Below are 16759 nucleotides of genomic sequence, written 5' to 3'. Positions count from 1 at the left end.
TTGTGTCTAAAAAACAATGTACATACCTTAATTTTAAAAATACTTAATTGCTAAAAGAATGCTAACCATCATCTGCCAACACAGGGTTGGAAAACCTTCAATTTGTAAAAACCGCAATATCTGCAAAGCAGAAAAGCAAAGTGCAATAACATGAGGTATGCTTGTATATTACTGTTTCAGGGTCTCACCTGAAGAATGAGAATATTAGTTGTATTAGTCACCAATCAGTTGTGGATAAAATGTTAGATGGGAAACTATGAGTGGATGGTGATAAAGGCTTAGGGATATGGGTACTTGGTGGAAGAAAGGAAAATAAGGAATAGGTAACAGGAAATACATTGACTCCTGCCATATGGAGATTTGGAGAGTGAGTAAACAGTCAAGGTACCTGGGAAGTTGTAATAGCCACTGCCTAGGGGCTGAAGCACAAGTAGCTAAGGAGACAGAATAAAGCATGGGATATGGCTTAAGAGCCTTGTAAGCAAGTTAACTAGTATGGAATTAGAAACAAGTTGTTTTGAAGCTTGATTTTGTGTGTGTGTGTGTCTTGTACTTCTTTTTTTTCTTGTGTTCTTCCTTCATTTTTTTTTTTTGTCTTTTAAAAATTTCAGCCTTTTACAGCTGTGCTAAGAGAAGCCAAGCAAAGAGGAAATTGTTCACACTTGTGCCAGAGATTTAATGAGAAAATAGTGCTCCTCTGGAGGCCAGGCATGGCAGTTTGATCTGGAAGAGAGGTTTCAGGAGAGTATTTCCTGACAGAGGCTGCTTCAGAGAGGTTAAAATTTAGTTAAAACTGAACACTCCTGCTGTGACTGACTATAAAAGAGTAGCACAAGGGAACTTTTTCTGGTGATGGAACAGTTTTGTATCCTGATGGTAGTGGTAGTTTACATGTGATAAGATTTCATTTAAAAATACCCAAAGAAATGAATGCATGTAAACTTGATGAAATCTGAATAAGGTATGTATGTAATTTATAGTATTGTGCCAATGTCACTTTTCCTGGTTTTCATAATTTACTATGGTTATATAAGATATTATCACTGGGGAAAGCTGGGTGAAGAGTACACGGGAACTCTCTACTATTTTTGCAATTTCTTATGAGTCAACTTATTTCAAAATTTAAAATGTTTAATTGAAAAAAAAAAGAACACTCTTAGATTTCTGGCACCAGCCAGAAACTGCTTCCTGAAATTGCTAGCCTGATCCAGACAATGAATCAAGTGAAAAGTGTTTTTACAAAGTTGTAACAACCATGAGACACTCACTAAACCCCAGCCCTGTGACAGAATCACAAAGCACCTGGACATAAGAGGCTCTGCCTCAGGCTGCTCTGTCAATATCAGGGCTGGGAATGCATTCTAAAGAAATACTAACCATGTCTTTCAATCCTCTAACTCTCTCTTCACCTTCCATCCCTAAACCAGCCAAGTCTCCTATGGGAATTAATACCCAGAAGTGAGGAGCAGAGTGTGTTAAGCAAAGGCCAACAACACTGTTACCGAGCTGATTGCAAGCAAAGCCCTCAGGCCTCTGACTTACTGTCCTGCTGGTACATGTTATACACCACATGGCTTTGCTTATTGTCATCTCTCTTGTATCTCTATGTGACTTGATAATATGATGCACTATCTCAAAAGCTAGTGTTTGGCATAGAAACATTGAGAGAACCATGTAGCAGAAGGCTTTGTATGCACTAAGCAGCTGTTCATTAGGGCTACCTCCCTCCACTGAGAGAATGCAGGCACCTGACACGTTAGCTTCCTGTTTCACCATCCAAGCACACCAGTTTTTGCAGACGTCTATATTTTCTTCCTCCCTATCTCCCTTTGTGTCTTTAAAAAATATATATCCTTTCTCTTCTTTAAAATCCAGGCTTGAAGAGCCCCCCAAACTACGCCATGCACCCCTGGTTTAAAGCAAAGGGAAAAGAAAATGCATTTTAAAGGAAGACAAGGGTGATATAATATATAAGAACACTTTGCCTAGGCTAGTATTGGTTTAAGGTAGTTTTTTAAAAAAACAACAACAACAAAAAAAACAGCTTGAGTTCTAAACTTAACCAGATGGAAATGTGTGCCTGCTGAGAGTTGGACCTAATTCAAAAAAGATTGTTAGCCAATAGACAATCCAATTTAGACCAGCATGTGCCAAAAATGGTCAATCAAGTTGTCGAAGTGTGACTCCCCCATAGCAGATGTCACTGTCTCTCTGAAGGCTTTTGAGTGTCATCCTTTAACATAGAGGTGGGTTTTATACGTGCACACATAGACATAAATAAAACCTTGGTCTGTAGCCACGCTTTATTTTATTGCACTGTGGCCCCATCACCCTATCAGCAAATAGCATAAGCCTTCTCCCTCTCTTAGGGCTTTTAAATGAATATAGATTTTGCAAATCAAACAAAAGCTATGAACATACACAATTAATTCCAAGCAACTATCTTTACTTTTCTCATTTTTATGTTCTTCTATTGTATAAGCAACAGAAATCTGAGACCACAATTGTCCACATTCTCATCACCTAATAAAAGTCAATATTTTTATTTGTCCATGTTACTTTCTATTCCTTGTCCTTCTGCTTATTCAATTTTGACATTTTCAGTTTTCTTTAATATGGATCAGGAATGAAAATTTGCCCTCCTAAAAACAGGTACACAGTAGAAGGGCTCTGCTTTCCCAAACCTGGACAATAAACGGATATCCAAAATACAATTATGACCTTTACAGTACTTAATGGTTCAAAAGCCCCATTCATATCCATTGCTTCATTACATCCTTATGACAAGCTTGAAAGGCAGACAGGACTCTAGGAAACTGAAAAAAGTAGAGGTTCTCTTGTCATCCCTTCTCCCTGGCTAAACCAGAATACAAGCCCTTCCTAGGCAGAAGGCCAGTGTGAAGAGCTTCAGAAGCATAGAGGAGGCTGAGGTCATTTCTAAGTGACCTGAATGACATTTGAATGGGGTATTGAAGGATGGGTAACATTTAGACGTGTAGAGATGCCAAAGGAGGGACTAGAAGTTAACAGCCATAGCAACAAGTTAGGAAAGCATGTGACATATTCAGCAAACTGTTTGCAGGAGTGCAAGATACATGAAGATGAATCATAGGAAACAAGGCTGGATAGATAGGCTGCAGCCAAATCATAGAAGGTCTTGAATTCCATATTTAAAAGTTTAAATTGTTTTCAGTAGGTAGTATGGTTTTTTGAAGGGAAAATATGCCAAAGATTTCTTGCATTATTAGGGTTCTGTTATTTTCTAATCAGGTGATCTTGGGCATATTAACCTCTTTGTGCTTCAATTTCCCCATCTGTAAAATGGATATAATAACAATTCCTACTTCAGAGGATTATTGTAAAGATTGAGATAATGCATGTAAAGCACTTAGGACAGTGCCTGGCACATAGTAAGCAGTCTGTAAATGCTAGTTATTATTATTATCATGTAACAGTTCCATCATCAGGCTCTGTTTCCTCAACTGTAAAATGAGGAAGTTGGACTATTTAATTTCTAAAGCCCCTTCACATCTTCAACACTACTTATAATCTTCATCTTCTTGCTCCCTCTTGTACTATGCTATCCAAAAGCCCCACCTCTGAGATGGTGGGAATTTTGGCTTTTTATAAAGAGAAAGATTAGAAAAAGTGATCACCAAGCCCTAAAATATTTCATCCAGATGAGTAAACTGCAAGTGTTTAACTGAGAAGCTGCAAGCTTTCTTTAGGATAATCACACCCAACTGTGATAAAAAAAAAAAATCAGTTTGGATGAGCAGTCCCAATAATTGTTAGATGCTCTGGGCTGGAGAAGACCAGCTTTCTCTCAAAATCAAAACGACTCCCCAACCCACATGCACACAATTGTGTGGATTATGAAGCACTTTCTCATTTCAGCCTCACACCAACTCTGTGAGATTATTATTACTAACATTTTTACAGATGAGGAAATTAAGGCACAGAGAGGGAAATGACTCTTCCAAGTCATACAGCTGGTTAGTGGTAGAACCAGTACTCAAACTCAGGTTTCTAATATTGTTACCACCACAGATCACCACGTCTGCTACATCAATGAGCAATCTAGAAACCTGTTAACTTGCTCAATTTAATTCAAAGAGGCAGACTGAGCCTACCAGAGAAATGGCACCCCATTTAGCTCCCTGTAGAAATACCAATAACAATATTAACAACATAACTTTGTGACAAAGCAGTTGGAACCATTACAAAAAAGTGAGATCTCTTGCTTATGTGAGAACTTTCTCCTCTTCCCCACTTGCTTGGGAAACTGAAGGTGGAACTAAGCTCTGTTTTTGTTGAGAACAAGTAGATGGAAGCAGATTCTGGATCTTCAGTTAAGAAACATGGATTAATGTTTTAAATGAGTAAAGAATACTGCTATGGAGAACAGTATGGAGGTTTCTTCAAAAACTAAAAATAGAGATACCATACAAGCCAGCAATCCCACTACTGGGCATATACCCTGAGAAAACTATAATTCAAGAAGAGTCATGTACCAAAATGTTCATTGCAGCTCTATTTACAATAGCCAGGACATGGAAGCAACCTAAGTGTCCAGCAACAGATGAATTGATAAAGAAGATGTGGCACATATATACAATGGAATATTACTCAGCCATAAAAAGAAATGAAACTGAGTTATTTGTAGTGAGGTGGATGGACCTAGAGTCTGTCATACAGAGTGAAGTAAGTCAGAAAGAGAAAAACAAATACCGTATGCTAACACATATATATGGAATCTAAAAAACAACAAAAAAATGGTCATAAATAACCTAGGGGCAAGACAGGAATAAAGACGCAGAGCTACTAGAGAATGGACTTGAGGATACGGGGAGGGGGAAGGGTAAGATGGGACAAAGTGAGAGAGTGGCATGGACATATATACACTACCAAATGTAAACTAGATAGCTAGTGGGAAGCAGCCGCATAGCACAGGGAGATCGACTCGGTGCTTTGTGACCACCTAGAGGGGTGGGATAGGGAGGGTGGGAGGGAGGGAGATTCAAGAGGGAAGAGATATGGGGATATATGTATATGTATAACTGATTCACTTTGTTATAAAGCAGAAACTAACACACCATAGTAAAGCGGTTATACTCCAATAAAGATGTTAAAAAAAAATACTGCTATGTCAAGAGATAATGTTTCAAGGTATTAGTAGAAATTGACCACACTTTGTGCTAATCTATTTGCACTCAGCACATTGGGCCTTGCTTTAAAATTATGTTTTCTAATTACAGGCCAATATTTTTAATGAATATAGATGCAAAAATTCTCAACAACATATTAGCAAACCAAATCAAACAACACATAAAAAAGATCATACTCCATGACCAAGTGGGATTCATCCCAAGTTCACAAGGATGGTTCAACATACACAAATCAATCAATGTGATACACCACATCAACAAAAGAAAACACAAAAAACACATGATTATCTCAGTAGATGCAGAAAAAGCATTTGACAAAATTCAACATCCATTCATGATAAAAACTCTTACTAAAGTGGGTATAAAGGGAACATATCTCAACATAATAAAAGCTATTTATGACAAACCCACAGCCAAAATAATACGCAACGGTGAAAAGCTGAAAGACTTCCCACTAAAATCTGGAACAAGACAAGGATGCCCATTCTCACCATTTCTCTTTAACTTAGTCTTGGAATTCCTAGCCACAGCAATCAGACAGGAAAAAGAAATAAAAGGTATACAATTTGGAAGGGAAGAGGTAAAATTGTCATTATATGCATATGACATGATACTATATATAGAAAACCCTAAAGATTCCACACAAAAACTATTAGAACTGATAACTGAATTCAGCAAGGTAGAAGGATACAAGATTAACATACAGAAATCGGTTGCGTTTCTTTACACTAATAATGAAATATCAGAAAGGGAATGTAAAAAAAGCAATACCTTTTAAAATTGCACCATAACCTAAAATAGTTAGGAATAAACCTGACCAAGGAGGTGAAAGACTTATATGCTGAGAACTATAAAACATTAATAAAGGAAATTAAAGATGATTCAAAGAAATAGAAAGATATCCCATGCTCTTGGATTGGAAGAATTAATATTATTAAAATAGCCATATTACCCAAAGCAATATACAGATTTAAATTGATCCCTATCAAATTACCCATAACATTTTTCAGAGAACTAGAAAAAATAATCCTAAAATTCATATGGAACTATAAAAGACTGAAAATTGCAACAGCAATCCTGAGGGGCAAAAAACAAAGCAGGAGGCATAACCCTCCGAGACTTCAGACAATACTACAAAGTTACAGTAGTCAAAACAGTGTAGTATTGGCACAGAAACAGACATACGGATCAATGGAACAGAATAGAGAGCCCAGAAATAAACCCACGCACCTACGGTCAATTAATCTTCGACAAAGGAAGCAAGAATATAAAATGGGAAAAAGTCTCTTCAGCAAGTGATGCTGGGAAAGTTGAACAGCTACATGTAAATCAATGAAGTTAGAACACACCCTTACACGATGCACAAAAATAAACTCAAAATGGCTTAAAGACTTAAATATAAGACAAGTCACCATAAAACTCCTAGAAGAGAACATAGCCAAACATTCTCTGACATAAATCGTACCAATGTTTTCTTAGGTCAGTCTCCAAAGGGAATAGAAATAAAAACAAAAATAAACAAATGGGGCCTAATCAAACTTACAAGCTTTTGCAAAGCAAAAGAAACCATAAACATAATGAAAGGGCAACCTATGGAACGAGAAAAAATATTTGCAAATAATGTGACCAACAAGGGCTTATTTTCCAAAATATACAAACAGCTCATACAACTCAACAATGAAAAAAAAACTAATCGAAAAATGGCCAGAAGACCTAAATAAACATTTTTACAAAGAAGACATACAGATGGCCAATAGGCACATGAAAAGATGTTCAACATCACTAATTATTAGAGAAATGTAAATCAAAAGTACAATGAGGTATCACCTCACACCAGTCAGAATGGCCATCATTAAAAAGTCTACAAATAATCAATTCTGGAGAAGGTGTGGAGAAAAGGGAACCCTCCTACACTGTTGGTGGGCATTAAGTTGGTGCAGCCACTATGGAGAACAATATGGAGGTTCCTCAGAAAACTAAAAGTAGAATTACCATATGATCCAGCAATCCCACTCCTGGGCATATACCTGAACAAACCTATAATTCAAAAGATACATACGCCCCTATGTTCATTGCAGTACTATTCACAGTAGCCAAGACATGGAAACCTAAATGTCCATCAACAGATGAATGGATAAAGAACATATAGTACATATATAAACAATGGAATACTACTCAGCCATAAGAAAGAACGAAATAATGCCATTTGCAGCAACATGGATGCAGCCAGAGATTATCATATTAAGTGAAGGAAGTCAGAAAGAGAAAAACAAATACCATATGATATCACTTATATGTGGAATCTAAAATATGACACAAATGAACCTATCTATGAAGCAGAAACAGACTCACAGACATAGAGAACAGACTTGTGGTTGCCAAGGGTGGAGGGGAGGGATGGATTGGGAGTTTGGAGTTAGTAGATGCAAACTATTACATATAGAATGGATGGACAACAAGGTCCTACTGTATAGCACAGGGAACTATATTCAACATCCTGGGATAAATCATAATGGAAAAGAATATAAAAAAGAATATATATATATATATATATATATATATATATATAACTGAGTCACCTTGCTGTACAGGAGAAATTAACACAACATTGTAAATCAACTGTACTTCAATTTAAAACAAAGTTATTTTTTTCTTACTGTACCCACTGAACTGTAAGCTCCTCAAGAGCAAAGAGGGCATCTTCCTCAGCATCTTCCTCATCTGGGTCCTCTATAGTAGGAATTTGTCTTGAACTTTGCACATTAGAGACACTAGATAATAACTACTTGTTCAGCGAATCTATCAGCTCTTTCATTGGCTACAACTTAAGCCAATGATTCTCATCTTGTTTCCTATTTTGTGAAGTGAAATGAAAGGCCATGTTGTTCCCTCCCATAGCGAGAAATCATTAAGTGAAATTAAGTTTGTAAATCAAAGTGAAGAGCTAAAATCTCTAGCAACCCTCACTGGCTCACATTTGTGATCTTTAAAAGTTCCTGCCCTTTTTGTTTCTCTCTTTATGTAAGAATAATAAAACAAAGTTTTATGGAACGGCAAGAAATAAAACAAAACAATGAAGATGTTTTTAATTAAGAAAGCCCTACATAGTGGGGCAGCTCTAGCAGCTCTAGATGCCAATGATCATTTGTGGGCTGCACCCTAATAATAACAACCATTATTGATCAGTTATTATTGGAAGAAAGTTATCTCACCTAATACTTATTAGAACCCATTTTATATCTGGTGAAACTTTACTTCAGTTAGTTTAAGGAGATAACATAAGATCACAAGGGATCTGAATCCCCAAGACTGATACTAGAGCCAGTGATCTTGACTATGTTATATTCCTCTCAAAGCCTTGCTCTAGGTTTTCTACATCTGGAGGAAAGCCACCATGTGGGAAAATTGACCCTAAAAGAAATCATGAGATAAACAATGATCTTTAAAGATAAATGTATCCTGATTGTATCAAAAAAGATTGTAACTTTAAATTATAAGCAGTTCAAAAAATTAAATAAAAATAGACCAGTAGTTTGTTATTTTAAAAGGATATTTACTAGAGGTAGTTAGTTTCTGATCTTATGTTCATTTTTCTAATGTAAAGCACTATTTATACTTTTTGATTTGTACTCAGAATTGTTACTAACACTTTATCAGAAAATGACCTCCCCCCCCCAACTTAACTGTCATTTTAAAAGACTTATTGCATTCTTGAGTGTGTGCTTTTAAAATTATCATTTGGTCCCAATTTTTCCTATTATAGAAGCCCATCTCTGGTTTTGTAATGAAAAACATTGAATATGTGATTTGATTAACAAGTGTGCTTTGTAATAAGGCAGATTTTATTTAAAGTAAATATATTTAAATCACAGGTTAGTAAGACTTGATTTCATAGAACCATAAAATACTGGCATTGGAAGGGAAATTAGAGGTCACTCAAACCAGCCCTCTGTCTGACTCATGAATCAGATTATTAACTACAACATCCCTGACATTTTTCTTGGAAAAGTGCTTTCTTGTTGTTTGCTATAGCCTTAATGCAGGTTCTTCAACTCAGCAGTAGATGTAGGCTTCACTTTAAAAGGTACACACTAATACACTTTAAAGCAACGACTCATTTTTTTTACTCTTTTCAGATTGATTTTGCATCTACATAAGGAAACTAAATAATGAATTTTTTAATTTGCCAAGGCCAATTGAAGTAGATACTTGTAAGGTAACTAGGAGACAAGTCATTTACTATTCAACAGGTTAATCACGAATATTGGTGAGTTATTTTTTGCCAGGCTGTATTAAAAAAGAAAATTAAGGTGTTTTATTTTAACAACAACAACCAACTTATTTTGGTTTTTTTCCTTTGCTAAAACACATATAATTATTTTAACAAGACGTGAATATAAACTCTCAAATTGTTTACTTAGTGATGTGTGTGTGTGTGCGCGCACGTGTAATTAACCATAATTTTAAACAAAAATCAAGGCCTTTTCCATCCAAAAAACTGAAAGTATTTTGTATAAAGAACACAGTTTTCATCTTCAACATCCTATTTTTTTGTACACATGAAATACTAGTATTCTTTTAAAATATTTTTCAAAATTCTTCTTAAAAATGAATTTGTCTAATGGGAGAAAATAATCCCTTTTTATCTGTATAATAAGCTTTCTGGTATTAAAAACCTAGATCTATCACTGTGAGCATCTGAATCCAGGTATTTATAAGGTTTCTATCCATTTGCCAGTGTAACTTTGCTGAAAGTCTCAATAATAAGACTATATTGTTGAAGGATTGATCGTTGACAAATATTTTCTGAGTCCCTGCTTTGTACCAAGTGCTGTGCTAGAGGCTGGGGATGTAAACTTGATTCCAACCTAGACCCAGTTCCTACCATTGAATTTAGTGGGGGAGTCAGAGATGTTAAAAAAGCAGTTATAGGGCTTCCCTGGTGGCGCAGTGGTTGAGAGTCCGCCTGCCGATGCAGGGGACACGGGTTCGTGGCCCGGTCCGGGAAGATCCCACATGCCGCGAAGCGGCTGGGCCCATGAGCCATGGCTGCTGAGACTGCGCGTCCGGAGCCTGTGCTCCGCAACGGGAGAGGCCACAACAGTGAGAGGCCTGCGTACCGCAAAAAAAAAAAAAAAAAAAAGCAATTATAATGCAATGTGCTTATAACAGAGGATTGTACACAGCATAGAGAGCAAACTAGCTACCTCTGCCTTGGGAAGTCAGGAAAGTCTTCACAAACGAACTGACTTGTGAATTGGACTGATAGATAAATAGGAGTTCACCATGCAGAGAGTATGGGAAGGAGATGGAATAAGATATGCAAAAGCATGGGGTATGAATAAGCATGACATGTTAGGAAAACTTTAAGAAGGTTTGTATGACTGGAGGGTACACATGTGGGAATTAAGTGGTAGGAGATAAGGCTGAAAGGATAGATAAGATATAGGTTGTGAAAAGCCTTGTATGCTAAAGATGTAAGGATGCTTTTCCTGTCAGCATTGAAATGCCATTAATGGTTTTTAAACAAGGGAATGATAGGATGAGTTTTATATTTTTTAAAAAGATCATGCCAGTTGTGATATGGAAAATTAAGTAAGGTCAACAGAGCAAAGTAGCAAAACTGATGAGGTTTCTATAATAGCCCAGAATGAAGAGTTGACCTAGAGCAGTGGCAGTAGGAGCAAAAGGAAGGGGGGCATATTCAACAGAGATTTCTGAGGTAGAATAGATTTGGATGAGGGAGAAGAGGAAGACAAAGATGACTCTGAGATTTCTAGGGGACACGGTGGAATAGTAGGGAAGGTAATAAGTTCATTTTGAAGTACCTGTAAGATAGCTAGGTAGAGAGGGCATGTTGGCATATTTATGTAGTTCAGAAATATATCCCAGATAGTGTTATCGCAGGATGCTTGCTAGACATTTGTGTCAGATTCTGTCTTTCAGTTCTGGCCAGGACCAACTATTGAAAATTCTCTCAGAGAGAGACAGAGCCACATGCTCTAGTATGAAGGTATTTGTAAACTTTTGAGACCTATTGATCAGCTGAGAAAACTTTTCTAAAATGTTTTACTCTATGTAATTAGAAAATATAATTTCTATTCCACATGAGTCTCAGAATACAAATACATTGGTTACCCAGTGCCTATTGGTTAAGTGCCTACTTTCCAGGCCAGGCCCTGAGCTAGATGCTGGGGATAACAGGATGAGTAAGATGTAAGCCCAGCCCTCCAAATGCTCAGGGCCTATTAAGAAATATGTAGAGGCTTTTCTGGGATTTCCTCAAACTTTGAAGTCATCTCCCTGTTCTCCTAAGTTTAACTGAGATTTAGGGAGAAAGTGGGTAAGCTTTGAAAAGAAGAGACGATTGTCCTTCTAACTTAAGGTCATGCCAAGATAAAATTGTCACAGAGAGAGACGTCAGCTTCATCAGCTATTGCTTTACAATTTTACCACAAGAAGTGGGCTGTTGGTTTGGACTTAGAAATGTTTGTGTCATGTAGATTTTGCCTCCATTTTGGGAGAACAGAGTTCTGCTTACAATGGCTAAAACACAAAGGTCATTAAGGCAGTTAATTTTTACCACACTGATTATATTTTTCCTCACATGTGTACTTTATTTTTTCTTTCTGTGTGAGTAACGGAAGCCCTCAAACCAAAGGCCTTTAAGAATGTGCCTTCTGAAACAGGGACTTAGGTTGTTGTGCTTGCTCTTATACCAGCTAGTGTCTATTCTTTTCCTTTCTTTTTTAAAAAAATAATGTTTATTATCTCATATTTCTTTTTTCTTTTCTTGCATTTTTAAATTTCATCTCATTAGATGCAGAAAAAGCATTTGACAAAATCTAATACCCTTTCATTAAAAAAAAAACTCAATAAACTAAAAATAGGAGGGAACTTCTTCAACATGATAAAAGCCATATATGAAAAACCCACAGCTAACATCATACTCAATGGTGAAAGACTGAAAGCTTTTCCCCTAAGATCAGGAACAAGAAAAGGTTGTCCCCTCTCACCATTTCTATTCAACATTGTAATGGAAGTTCTAGCCAGAGCAATTAGACAAGCAAAAGAAATAAAAAGCATCCAAATTGCAAAAGAAGAAGTAACACTATTCCTATTCATAAATGACATGATCTTATACCTCAGAAAACTGCAAAAGGTCACAGAGAACTATTAGAGCTAATAAATTAAGCAAAGTTATAGGATATAGCAGGGGTCTCCAACCCCCAGGCCATGGACCAGTCGTCGGCCTATTAGGAACCGGGCGGCACAGCAGGAGGTGAGCAGTGGGTGAGCAAGTGAAGCTTCATCTGCCACTCCCCATTGCTCCCCATCACTTGCATTGCCACCTGAACAATCCCCTTCCCCCACCCCCATCTGTGGAAAAACTGTCTTCCACGAAACTGGTCCCTGGTGCCAAAAAGGTTGGGGACCACTGGGATATAGAATCAATGCACAGAAATCATTAGTATTTCCATACAGTAGCAATGAACAATCCAAAAATGAAATTAGGAAAACAATTCCATTCATAAAAGCATCAAAAATAATAAAATACTTAGGAATAAACTTAACAAAAAAGTACAAAACTTATATTCTAAAACTACAAAATATTGTTTTAATAAATTAAACATACATAATTGAAAAGACATCCCGTGTTCATGGACTGAGAAATTTAATATTGCTAAGATGGAAATACTCCCCAAATTGCTCTACAGGTCCCTATAGAATAGGTAAATCTATAGAGACAGAAAATAGATGAGTGATTGCCTAGGCTCAGGGGGAGATTGGGGGAAATGGAAAATTACTGCTAATGGGTACAGAATTTCTTGTTTCTTTGGGGGGCAACAGTCATGTTCTAAAACTAATTGTACAACTCTATGAATATACTAAAACCACTGAATTGTACATTTTAAAATAGTGAATTGTTTGGTATGTGAATTATATCTGTATAAAGCTGTTATTTTTAATAAAAAAACATAACAAGTTGAAAGCATGGGGAGAGAGAGATGTGAATGTTGCTGAAAATTGCTGGCATGACTGGGGCAGCCGAGGCTAGGTGGTCCCTGCTGATTATCAAAGGAGAGAGAATATCCCAGAGTTGGCAAAATAAATTCTACAAAGTAAATTACTGGACAGGGGTTAGAATATTGTAACCTAATTACGTTTAAGTGTTGCCAGGAAATGTGCTCACAATCACAGTCCTCTCAGCTGAAACTTGTCTTCCACCATTTTCTTCTTCCCTGTGGCACTTAACTGCAGGTCTCTTGTATTCCAGAGCTTCTGCAGCCACTGCTGCCATCACTGCCACCACTGTCGATGTCTGCCAAAGATGGTGCTACCACCGGGAGCTGATGTTAAGGACCTTATTTTCTGCGCCATGGGTCTTCTTTTAGCCAGGATATGCCTCCATTTTTAAGCTTCATTTAATAAGAAAGCTCCCAAAGCAGGGCTGCCTCGTGTTTTTTAAATCTGCCCTATTTTTGGCAAAAGTGCTGTCACTGTTCTTCCTCCTGTCACACACTTTTTAAAACTCAGGCTGGAGTGTCCCAAGACCTGGGCCAAAGAACAAACTAAGTGGTAGACACTGCAACTGGTGCTGTATTCAGTTTTACCTTTCTTTCTCATGCTATCCATCCAACCCTGTCAGCCTCCATTCTTTTTTCCATAGGATGAATTCTTTCCCAGAAGTCTCAATCCCTCATCTAAATAGATCACTAAAGAGACTACCCCACCACTCCTCTAGATATGTCTGAATCCTATGCTAAACAGTATGTGCTTAAGCTGAGACCCCCTGCTCTATCCCATAACTGACACAATTTTCATTCATTCATACCTTATTTACTAAGCACCTCTTATGTGTCAGGCCCTATTCTAGACACTGAGGATACAGAGGTGAACACAGTGCAATCCTTGCCCTCATGGAGATTCTGTCTTGAGGGGGACAGACAACAAATAAGGTATTATATAATTTGTTATTTAATTGTGCAATTGTGCTCTGTAGGAAAAGTATAGGCTGTGGTAACAAGATTTGATAGGAGGTCCAACCAACATTAAGGCAGCAGGAAATCTTTCTTGAGGAAGTGATACTTCTGCTGCATTCTAGAGGCTGTGGAAGAGTTAATCAGGTGAAGGGGGTTGAGGCAGAGAGATGAGATTTTCAGACAGAGGGAGCAATACTCATCATTCGTTCATTCATTCATCCCTTCCTTTGTTCAACAAATAGTTATCACAGACTCACAGACATAGAGAACAGACTTGTGGTTGCCAACGGGGACAGGGTGGGAGAGGGATAGATTGGGAGTTTGGGGTTAGAAGATGCAAACTATTATATAGAGAGTGGATAAACAACAAGGTCCTACTCTATAGTACAGGGAACTATATTCAATATTATGTGATAAACCATAATGGAAGAGAATATAAAACAGAATGTATACATATGTATAACTGAATCACTTTGTTGTACAGCAGAAACTAACATTGTAAATCAACTATATGTCAATAAAAAATAAATAAGTAAAGGTAACCATCACGCACACAAAATAGTTATTGAACACCTACTATGTATCAGGCAAGATGTTCCAGGTGCTGGGATACAATAGTGAAAAAACAAAGAAAACCCATGTTATGTTGCTTACATTCTAAAGAGAGAGGGGCCAAAAATAAACAACATAAAAATGTAAAACAATTGGTATGTTAGATGGTAAGTGCTATGGAGTTCAAAAAACAACAAAGCATGATAGAGAGTACTCATGATAGGTATTGGGAAGGGGGGTAGAGTGCAGCTTGCAAAGATCTAAGGTAGGGATGCCCCTACTACTTTCCAGAAGCTGAAAGTAGGTAAGAATGGCTGTGAGGCCAAGAGTGGATGCTTGTACTGCTCTCACTACTAGTACTATCTTCTATTTATATAGCACTTTGTTTTCATGTACCTCATTTCACACACTGCCCAGTCTTGCCCAGTCCTTGCCAACACAGCATAGTTGACCCTTCTTCACCAAAAGCTTTGATTCAGTGTTTTGTGGGGACCGTTTCTATGGGAACACGCCTTCAACTTTATAATGGAAGTCAAGAGAGAATTAGAATTTTCTTTACAGAAATGTGTTTTTAGCCAACTTTGCTGAGTTACAAGCGTGTTTGTGAAAAATAATATTTTAGAGCTTTAAATTCTTGCTGATTAGGTCAGACAAAAGTGAAAGCATGTTGGCAGGATGACCAAATGTGCAAAGGAAGAGAATTCTGATTTCCGGAGGAAGGCAATATTCAATGACTTCTGCAAAGCAGGGAAGCGGTGGATCTAGCTTTCATAGAAGGTGATATGTAGCTGAATGTTTAGAAGTCATGTCTTCTCTAACAAGTAGTCAAGTCAAAGCCTATCAGCATGTCTGTAGAGAATGAGTCTATATCACATTTCCAGAATGAGTTCCTGGCACACCTGACACACTGCATGGCATTCAAAGCAAAGCACTGAGAAATAGTGTAGGTATTAGGGTTTAAAGTAGAGGAGAAGACGGAGACATTAAAGCTACTGAGCAAACACCTTTTAGTCTGGGCTTTGTCATTTACTACCTATATGAGTCTGAACAAGCCTTAGCCTCAGTTTTCTTACCTGTAAAATGAGGATGGAATACACCTTTCACAGGATATTGTGAGAAATAAATGAGATGGTGAGTGTGGAAAGTATTTTAGGATAACAATAGGTACTATTTTTGAGATTTTAATATCTACCAGAAACAATTTTAAGCATTTGACATAAATTAACTCATTTAATCCTAACAACAACCCTAGGAAATTGGTACTATTATTATTCCTCCCACTTTACAAATGGGGAAACTAGGGCTCTGAGTTGTTAGGTAATTTACTCAAGGTCACACAATAAACCAGGATTAAAACTCCAGAGACCATGCTCCTAACTCTTATACTACACTGCCTAGGTAGCAATTCAAAGGGTGACGGAGTTAATGTCTCAGAAGGAGGATATGAAATCTAGCTGGTAAATGGCAGAAATAGAATCCAAACCTTGGTCTGTCTCCAAAGTCTGCGTTTTTTCACTATGCAGCTTCCTGAAAGCACATAATAATAACTGTCATTTGCTGACTGTCTATTTACCAAGCACTTTTTGTATAGTCCCACTAATCTTTGTAAGGTAGATAACCCTACAAGGTAGATGTTATCCTTATCTGAAAGATGAGGAAAATGAGCCTCAGAGAGTTGTTCTTTGCCCAAAGTCACACAGTTCAGGGTTTGAATACATATCTGCTTCACACCAGAGCCTATGTCAACTGTACCTTGCTACTATCCTTGCAAAGTGTAAAGGGCACAGGTGTTCATTGTTAAAGTCAGAGTGCATGACTAGAACTCAACTGATATTATTTTACATGAGGATGGTATCAATTAGCTAATGCCTACAACATCCAACATCTGCTTATTTCTGGTATCCCCCTCCCTCCTAGTTCTTTCTCTCCTCTCCAGCATCTTTCCCTCCTTGTCTCCCTTCTCTTTCCTTCCCTACTGTCCTTTTTTTCTCTTCCTGTTTCCATTCTAACCTCCTCTCCCTCTCTATGGCCACCTAAGTTCAGGCAGGGAGACAT

Source organism: Aethalodelphis obliquidens, unplaced genomic scaffold (genome assembly GCF_003676395.1).
Source record: "Aethalodelphis obliquidens isolate GAN/ISIS:26980383/991018 unplaced genomic scaffold, ASM367639v1 scaffold92, whole genome shotgun sequence".
In the NCBI taxonomy this organism is placed as follows: Eukaryota; Metazoa; Chordata; class Mammalia; order Artiodactyla; family Delphinidae; genus Aethalodelphis; species Aethalodelphis obliquidens.
The sequence above is the reverse complement of the archived record's forward strand: the minus strand, read 5'-3'. Positions refer to the sequence as shown.